This window comes from Podarcis raffonei, chromosome 3 (assembly GCF_027172205.1).
Source record: "Podarcis raffonei isolate rPodRaf1 chromosome 3, rPodRaf1.pri, whole genome shotgun sequence".
NCBI lineage: Eukaryota > Metazoa > Chordata > Lepidosauria > Squamata > Lacertidae > Podarcis > Podarcis raffonei.
In genome coordinates this window covers 15,029,490-15,039,186 of record NC_070604.1, presented here as the reverse complement: position 1 = coordinate 15,039,186, position 9,697 = coordinate 15,029,490, and positions in this window count along the sequence as shown.

Here is a 9,697-nt window from a genome sequence, read left to right as displayed (position 1 = left end):
ATCAGAGAGATTTAAGCATGTGTTTAACTTTCACATTGAAATCAATGGGACTCAAACGTGATTAAATGTGGTTGTATTGAGCCCATAAACTCTCTATAATTTATTAGTAGATTTTTGGATTATGTTGAAAGATGTGGCTGCAGCACTTTAAGCCAAACACTGAAACATAAGCAGCAACAGCAAACACATTAAGGGGGAAAAAATTAAAGGGGGAGATGACATAGATCAGGGCATATAAGGCCCCACTTCCAATCTTGAGTCCTAGGTTCACTTCCTGGTATCTCTAGTTTGAAACATCTCAGGTAGCAGGGCTGACCATGGAAGGTTTAGAGGGCATACTGGTCAGGAGGAAAGACAAGAGTGTTATTGTCTGTCTCCAACAAGAATAAGATAGACACAGAAAGCTGCTGATCCCTCTCACATACAACACAGTGCCGTCTAGTGTCTAAACCATATAATGACACTATCCACACATCTGGGAACCACCACCTTCAGATCCTGGAAAGCTTTGCAGGCCCCACTGACCATCTGTTTATCAGTGCCTGCAAACCCCCTTTTGGCCCCAGCATATCTATACATGACCTGTGATTTCAGGGGTGGCGCAGGTGGACTTGGCTTGGCTAAAGTGGTCTTGTGGGTCACATGGGGAATCCTGGTGGGCCTAGTTAGGTCCATAAGTCTGAGGTTTTGTACTCCTGAGCTAGATAAACCACTGGTCTTCTGGCTCAGGTAAAAACGTTGAACAAAAATTGAGCAGCGATACAGTTACATTTTTCCTCCACCTTCTAGACCAGGCACCCCCAAACTCGGCCCTCCAGATGTTTTGGGACTACAACTCCCATCATCCCTAGCTAACAGGACCAGCGGTCAGGGATGATGGGATTTGTAGTCCCAAAACATCTAGAGGGCTGAGTTTGGGGATGCCTGTTCTAGACCTATTGATTATGAAAGAATGGCGGGGGTGGGACATTTCAGCCCATGGGGAATTTTTTCTGGAAGCACAACATCTTAAGAGGAAATGAGGCAATATCCCAAGCAGTGGGATATTTTACAGAATAAAGCAAAGGGCCTTGACCCAAACATTTCATCTCCCTTTTGTTTTCACCAAGTTGCCCCACGATATGTTTTCCTAGAAGAAACACTCCAGGACTCCAATAAATAATATCATTGGCTTGCCTTTCCCATCTCCAGCTTAGGACTATTCCAAAAGAATATCATATGTCTGTCTCCATGGCTTTATTGAACAGGAAGATGCTTGATTAATTCTCCGGGGCCAGCACTTTGCCCTTAACCTTCTGCCTATCTCCTCTACAAGCCTACAGATGCTTCCCAACAATTTATTTTATGCAAAGCCCCCTTCAGGTGTTTCTAAGACTTGCTATTTCAGGTTGAGGACTGAATTCTCACAATAGCAAAAAGCCCATAGACAATGAAGAGAATGGATAACAAGGATCTGGGAAAGGAATCATTTCATGGGTCCGCTTAGCTGCTGGACTGCATTCGGTTCTTATAGCAGTGTGGCCAATAGGATAAGTTTTCAATTCAGTGACATCAGCGCTCTTAATATTTATTTCTTGTTAGTCAATTATTTCATGTAAGTTGTATCCTGCTGTAGAGTCTAGGGCAATGTACATCGGGTGTCTATGCAAGCTCCCATGTAGACACTGACTGGAGCCAGACCAGCTTAGCTCCATCTCACCAATGAAATTCCATTTTTGAAACTGTACAGTGGTACCTCGGGTTACATACACTTCAAGTTACATACGCTTCAGGTTACAGATTCCGCTAACCCAGAAATATTACTTCAGGTTAAGAACTTTGCTTCAGGATGAGAACATAAATCGTGTAGCAGGAGGGCCCATTGGCTAAAGTGGTGCTTCAGGTTAAGAACAGTTTCAGGTTAAGAACGGACCTCCGGAACGAATTAAGTACTTAACCCAAGGTACCACTGTATTAGCAATGGTAATATATCTAGTACATGTATTCAGGAAATATTTATTGAAGCTGGGGTGAGTAATTACATTCCCATGCTTATGTGATGTAGAATAAAGGGTGCTGAGGATGACTTGGGGAGGCTGTTAGCTTCAAGGATGATACCAGAGAACAAGATGTATGTGGACCTGAAGATCCCTGCCATTTATCAGGATTCCAGTAGTTTCTACATGACTATATTCCAGTTGGGTTTCTTAAACCACTATAGTTTGGAACAGTGGAAGAATCTGATCCAAGTTCACTCTTAAAGCCAAATGTCAGGAGCCAAATGAAGTGGATCCCACTTCTGTCACCAAAAAGTAGAAGATCCCACTGCTCTGTCACCTATTGCAGCAAATTCCATCTATACTTACACTGTATATAACCACCATGGGTTATCATGTGTACAGTGGTACCTCGGGTTACATATGCTTCAGGTTACATACGCTTCAGGTTACATACGCTTCAGGTTACAGACTCCACTAACCCAGAAATAGTACCTCAGGTTAAGAACTTTGCTTCAGGATGAGAACAGAAATCGTGCTCCGGCGGCTCAGCAGCAGCAGGAGGCCCCATTAGCTAAAGTGGTGCTTCAGGTTAAGAACAGTTTCAGGTTAAGTACGGACCTCCGGAACGAATTAAGTACTTAACCCGAGGTACCACTGTATATGTATAACAGGCAGCATACAGTGGTACCTCTGGTTACGTACTTAATTCGTTCCCGAGATCCGTTCTTAACCTGAAGCACAACTTTAGCTAATGGGGCCTCCTGCTGCTGCTGCTGCACTGCCGCTGCATGATTTCTGTTCTCATCCTGAAGCAAAGTTCTTAACCCGAGGTAATATTTCTGGGTTAGCCGAGTCTGTAACCTGAAGCATATGTAACCTGAAGTGTATGTAACCTGAGGTACCACTGTATTGAGAACAGGTTTCCCTTCTTGTGAGAGTGATGGAAGGATGTTTCTTCCAAAATGGCACCTGCCGTCCTCAGTGTTTGCAAAGGTGCTCTATTAAAAAAGTGCATTGCCATATCAATCTGAAACACTTTTCAGTGGATCAGAAGGCAGTTAAATGATTAACCTTGTTAATTAAGCAATTTAAAACTGTGGCTCTAATGTGAAGAATCTCTGAAGAAGCCTACTGCTGAAGTGGCCAGTCACAGGACTTGCTTATTGTGCCTTTGGGATGCAAGTTGGCTTCTGTAATATTTGTGCTGGACATCTGGAAGAGCTGCGCTTCCAAATCTGAGCAGATGTGCACAGCGGTTTCCTTTCCCTTCCCAGCAACCAGAGTCGTGTTGCACAAACATTGCTCTTCTCAAGAGGGACCACACCGAGCAAAATGAGTTTTCTCCTTTGCCAGGGCACTCTGTTGCCTGCTGCTGCATCCGTTGCCTAATGTACACAGCACTCCGCCGTGAAGCAGAGGTTTGCGTTCATGGAAAAGCATCTCAAAAAACCCAGTGGGCACATGCATAGATAATTGCTCTCCTTGCTTATATGGAACACAACAGATCATCTTCTTGGTAGCATGGCTTTGGTGGTTATACAAAGAATTAAAATTTTTTTTAAAAAAAAAACTTGTTGCCATGAATCTTCAGGGCCAGTATTCCAGTGAAACAATAGTATTCTTCCTTGTTAACTAACCAAGCAGAACAGCTAGCAAAGGGATCAATCTGCAATATAGACATTAACACAATTGCATAATCAGTAGTCTCCACAGTAAGACAAATCAGTTTCTTCTCTCATTTCTTTTTCTTGAACTTGACCCCCCCCCCCAAAGAAACTCATTCCTTCCAACTGATTCCAGCTACAAAAGCTGAACTCTTGGACTGGTGTATTGTTTAGGGTGGGAGTATTGCAGGCTTTTGTTTCTGTTCTTGATATTCCATTTTTGTATCTTCATTTTTAGACCTTATTATGAATTTAGGTGGGAATAGTTCAGTTTGGTTGTGTACTTTTGGATGTGTTTAATTTATTTGTTTAATTAACCCAGTAAATCCGTAAATCTAAAGCTCTGGCTCTCTGCCTCAATGCATATATCAGCCCCCAACTTCCTCCAGTCATTCAGTTCCTCAGCTTTGTCCAGGAATAGTCAATATTGAGAACTATTTGCCAAACATGTAGAAGTCAGTACCTCCTTTTGCATTCAGCTACATTTGGTAAATATGAAGTTGGCAGGCATTGATTTTAGCTAAATGGTCTTTCCTAAAGCTGAAGATATATTTCAGGAATGTCTTCAGGCACACTGTCAGGGTCCTTGAATAGCTGGACTCTTTAATAGGGACCAGCAGTTCAATTAATAATGTCTTTTGGAATTTACCAGAAGGGAGACAATTTAACTAATTGCTTCAAGGTTCGTATAATCCCTCCACGTCCTCCGGACATGGATCGAAACCCTTGGCTCATGCTACTTTTTGTTAGCAACAGCATTCCTGTTTTTATAGCATCAGTTTCCAGCTTTTTAGTCGAGCAAGATTAACAAGGTTTGAATGGCAGCAGGGGGGGCACATGGTGGCACAATGCTGACCTCACTTAATTCTGGCTCTTTAATATTCAGTGGGAAGCATTGCCAAGTAAAACAAAATGCCTGTCCCTGGGCAAATTTATAGATAGTCTTTCCACCTGTAGGTCAGCAGGTCACAGGTTTGTTTGAAATGCTGCTAAAAGCTCAGCAATGTACAACTGCGAACGCTTTATGAAAAGGAACTGTTTTGGGTGATGACAGACCTTCTAAATGTGAGGTCAAGCAACTTGTTCTGAATGGAGACACTGGAAATAAACCATCGGGTGGAGGGCTTCAGTCAAAGGTGTCAGGAAGAAACTACATACCATATTCACAACCAGAGTCAGTTCTAAATTCTGCTTGAAGGACATATTGCATTTAATTGATAATGCTCCCGTTAACGTCTCCTTCAGAGGTGGATGTTTTGAGGCACTGTTTAGAAACTGGGTAAGTTTATACAATCAGCATGTGTATAGGAATGTCAAGGCAGCCTTCCCAATGTGGTAGTAAAGGTAAAGGGACCCCTGACCATTAGGTCCAGTCGTGGCCGACTCTGGGGTTGCGGCGCGCATCTCACTTTATTGGCCGAGGGAACCGGCGTGCAGCTTCCGGGTCATGTGGCCAGCATGACTAAGCCGCTTCTGGCAAACCAGAGCAGTGCACGGAAACGCCGTTTTACCTTCCCGCCAGAGTGGTACCTATTTATCTACTTGCACTTTGTTGTGCTTTTGAACTGCTAGGTTGGCAGGAGCAGGGACCGAGCAACGGGAGCTCACCCCGTCACGGGGATTCAAACCGCCGACCTTCTGATCGGCAAGTCCTAGGCTCTGTGGTTTAACCCACAGCGCCACCCGCGTCCTCCCAATGTGGTACCCACCAGATATTTTGGACTGCGATTCCCATCAGCCCTGGCTGACATGGCGGCAGATAATAATCTTCAGAGGGCATGCAGATTGCTACCATGGCAGATCTTGGGATCTCAAATCTCAGCAGTACCCTGTGCAGCGTGAAAACTCGGCTCCCCCACCCCACCTTGCCTCTCGCCTTCCATTCTACATCATAGTTGCAGCACCCGCTGCAGCTCCCCCAAGGCTTTGTGCCCAGTGTAACCGAACTGGTCGTGCTCCCCTAAATTCGCCTCTGTTGCTACCCTCTTGTGTGTCAGAATATAGGCTGAGTCAAATTGAGCTGCACTGCAAACAGATTATTAGCGTTTCTTTTTTAAATTCATAAATTACTTCCCAAACTTCAGGTAGTGCACTCCCTTACCAGCAGGGAGATTCCGGGGCTGCATGTGTTCCAAAGAATAAAAGAAACCAGTGAAATATAGTTTTGTAACTATTTCTACTTTTTTTTTTGCTGATATTATGCCTACGCATCTCAGTTTAATCTCTCCCTACAACCACCCACAGGTTTCTAGCATTCGTTTGCTTGCCTCTCCTCCCCACCCTCTTGTTGGCTTTGGAATCAACATTATATAGGTTAAAATTGACAGTTATGAACAGTTCTGGGATTATTTTCTCTGTGGATTTGTTTTCAACTCAGAGCTCACCTACACTACCTTTGTTCCGTGATTTCTTATATATTTGGTCCATGGCACAGATGTCAGTCCTCAGAAAACCTGATTGACATTTGCTCTGGTTCAGCAGCAAATGACGGGATTTTCTGGGCAAAGCAGCAGGACCAAAGAAAAGTCTCTTGGAGTCATGCTTAGAAGTCAAAGACCCAACGGAATTGTGCGTGAGCCCCCAAACCAGCACTGGGAAGACTTTGTCAGGGTTGAGAAGCCTGTGGTCCTTCAGATTTTGCAAGACTCTAACTCACATCCGGGGCGCGGGTGGCGCTGTGGGTTAAACCACAGAGCCCAGGACTTGCCAATCAGAAGGTCGGCAGTTTGAATCCCTGCAACGGGGTGAGCTCCCATTGCTCGGTCCCTGCTCCTGCCAACCTAGCAGTTCGAAAGCACATCAAAGTGCAAGTAGATAAATAGGTACCGCTCCGGCGGGAAGGTAAACGGCGTTTCCGTGCGCTGCTCTGGTTCACCAGAACCGGCTTAGTCATGCTGGCCACATGACCTGGAAGCTGTACACCGGCTCCCTCAGCCAATAAAGCGAGATGAGCACCACAACCCCAGAGTCGGCCACGACTGGACCTAATGGTCAGGGGTCCCTTTATCTTTACCTTAACTCACATCCAGGATGATGGAAGTTGAATTCAGCAACTTCTAGAGGGCCACCAGTTTTCCAGGTGTGGTCTGAGTGGTAGAAACATCGGTGGAAGATGCAATTCAGTCATTTCCCCTTTGGTTCCTTTTCAGGTGAAAACCATTCCTCTCAAACTTCCCTTTCCCCTGTGAGGAGAAAGATACAGGGATGCTCCAAGAGCTCTAGAGCAGGTCCAAGAACTGCTTGTGGAAGGGAATAGGATTAAACGGCATCTTTCCATGAGATCTTCCTGAGCTGGTTGCAGGTTGTTTTGCTTTTCAACTGCAAATAACTTTGCGATGCATGGTTTGCTCCTAAGTATTCCTGAGAAAAGCTGGTGTTTACCAAATTAATCTCCGTGTGAGCAGAATAATAATCTAATATAAGCAGAGGCCTCCCTCTGTGATACATGAAGAATATGCCTTCATTAGTGTCATCTTCTGCAAGCTGGCTGGCAAGACCTTGAGGTGAAATCAAAGACAATCATACATGAATAAGCAGACAGCGGTCTTTCTTGCTAACATGGATATATTTAAAAGCGTATCTGAGTAGCTGGAGCATTTTTCCAATTTACACTGTCTTGCTAATGAAGACCAAATTGCCCTTTTGCAGCACTCCTGAATAACTAATAACCTTTAAAAGCTTTTTCCATGCCACTGCTTAGTTGCTTGTCAATTACTGGAAAGCCCCTAGGAGCTTAAAAAGAAGAAAAACTTCAAGATTTTTTTGGGGAAAACATGAACTTCCTGCATCACACACACACAGCATTTCAAAGTATAGTTACTGTTGTACAAGGAAGAATAGCTTGACCTTTGAAAAGAGTTGATAGGAACTTTTGTTGTTTAGTCGTGTCCGACTCTTCATGACCCCATGGACCAGAGCACGCCAGGCACTCCTGTCTTCCACTGCCTCCCGCAGTTTGGTCAAACTCATGCTGATAGCTTTGAGAACACTGTCCAACCATCTCGTCCTCCGTCGTCCCCTTCTCCTTGTGCCCTCAATCTTTCCCAGCATCAGGGTCTTTTCCAGGGAGTCTTCTCTTCTCATGAGGTGGCCAAAGTATTGGAGTCTCAGCTTCAGGATCTGTCCTTCCAGTGAGCACTCAGGGCTGATTTCCTTAAGAATGGAGAGGTTTGATCTTCTTGCAGTCCATGCGACTCTCAAGAGTCTCCTCCAGCACCATAATTCAAAAGCATCAATTCTTCAGCGATCAGCCTTCTTTATGGTCCAGCTTTCACTTCCATGCATCACTACTGGGAAAACCATAGCTTTTACTATACAGACCTTTGTTGGCAAGGTGATGTTGGCTTTGTTGTTGGCTTAGGAACTAAGTCATTAAAAACACTTACACAAAATAGCCTGCTGTGACACCAACTTGGCTCAAAAGAAGAAGCTTGCCGAGAGGATCCCTACCCATGACAGTGTGTGCAGAATGAACTGTCGTGGTCCAGTCTTTCAAGGAGCTCATCCTTAAAAATTCAGAAGCAAATTCTGCATAGTAAGGTTCTTACCGACTGCAGCACGACTAGCGATAGCTCACCAGTGGAAGAAGGAGACAGAAATGCCCCTAAATAGGTCTTGCCCCACTGACTCTGATTGACCCATTTAAGTCCAACTGGAAAACAACACTATTGACGAAATTGCAAGATCTGGGCTTTTCAACCAGAGGGTGGCAACATGAGAACGGGCCTTCTCTGCAGTGGCTCCTCATCTGTGGAATGCTCTCCCCAGGAAAGTTCACCTGGCACCTTCACTATTTAGGCACCAGGCAAAAAGGTTCCTTTTTAACCAGGCCTTTGGTTTATCTGATTGACATCCAATGCCCTTTTAAAATGTGTTGGGGCTAAACATGGATTAAAAGCCATATAAGCAAACTTATGAGTGTCAGTTGAGAGTAGTGTCAGTTCGGTGCTGGTGGTTGCTAGGTTGCGGAGTTCCTTGTGACACGCCCTTCATTGTGACACCTCCCTCTGCTGGCTCCTTGGTTGCAGAGTTCAGTGGCCAGGTTGCTCACTGAAGCAAGACGGTTTGAGCATACTACACTGATCCTGGTCCAACTGGACTGGCTACCAATTAGTTTTGCGGCCCAATTCAAAGTGCTGGCTTTGACCTATAAAGTTTTAAACAGCTCAGGACCGCAATACCTCAAGGACCGCCTCTTTCCATATGAACCTACCCAAACCCTGAGATCATCTTCTGAGGCCCTTCTTTGGGTGCCTCCTCCTTGAAAGGTCCGGAGGGTGGCAACATGAAAATGGGCCTTATCTGCAGTGGCTCCCTGTCTGTGGAATGCTCTCTCCAGGGAGTTCGCCTGGCGCCTTCATTATACACCTTTAGACGCCAGGCAAAAACATTCCTTTTTAACCAGACCTTTGGTTGATCTTATTGACATCCTATGCCCTTTTAGAATGTGTCGGGGGGGGGGGCTATTGGGTTGTTCTTTGTATTTTTATTAGGTATTTTGTGGTTTTATATCTTGATTTAATTCTGTGAACTGCCCTGAGACCCCCAGGTATAGGGCGGTATATAAATTCAAATAATAATAATAATAAATGATTTAGAACACACTAAAACTAAAGTGGCTATTATACAACGTATCAGAGACACTGAATTCCAAAATCACCTGAGACTGAGGGCACACCATCTCAAATACAGGGACATTTATAATGCCAAAATATATGTCAAATTCATCAATCCCCAAATACAGGAAAGTTTTTATGATAGCCAGATTAAATGTTTTACCTTCTGCGCTCCTTGAAGACAGTCATAATAAGAGCCCTATTTGAGAGCGGTTATATCCCTGTGACACATGGGAAGTGTGGAAACTGAAGCCCAGGTACTATTCCATTGCCCTTTTTATCATGACCTACATAAACAGCTCATTACCCCAATCCTTTAAAAAAAAAAGAACAGGGAGAACTGAAACATTCTATTTAAAATACTTATTATCATATCAGATAGAAATCTTCAGAGACACAATGTAGCACGATTCTGTGCATCTGCTATAACCTGCAATTA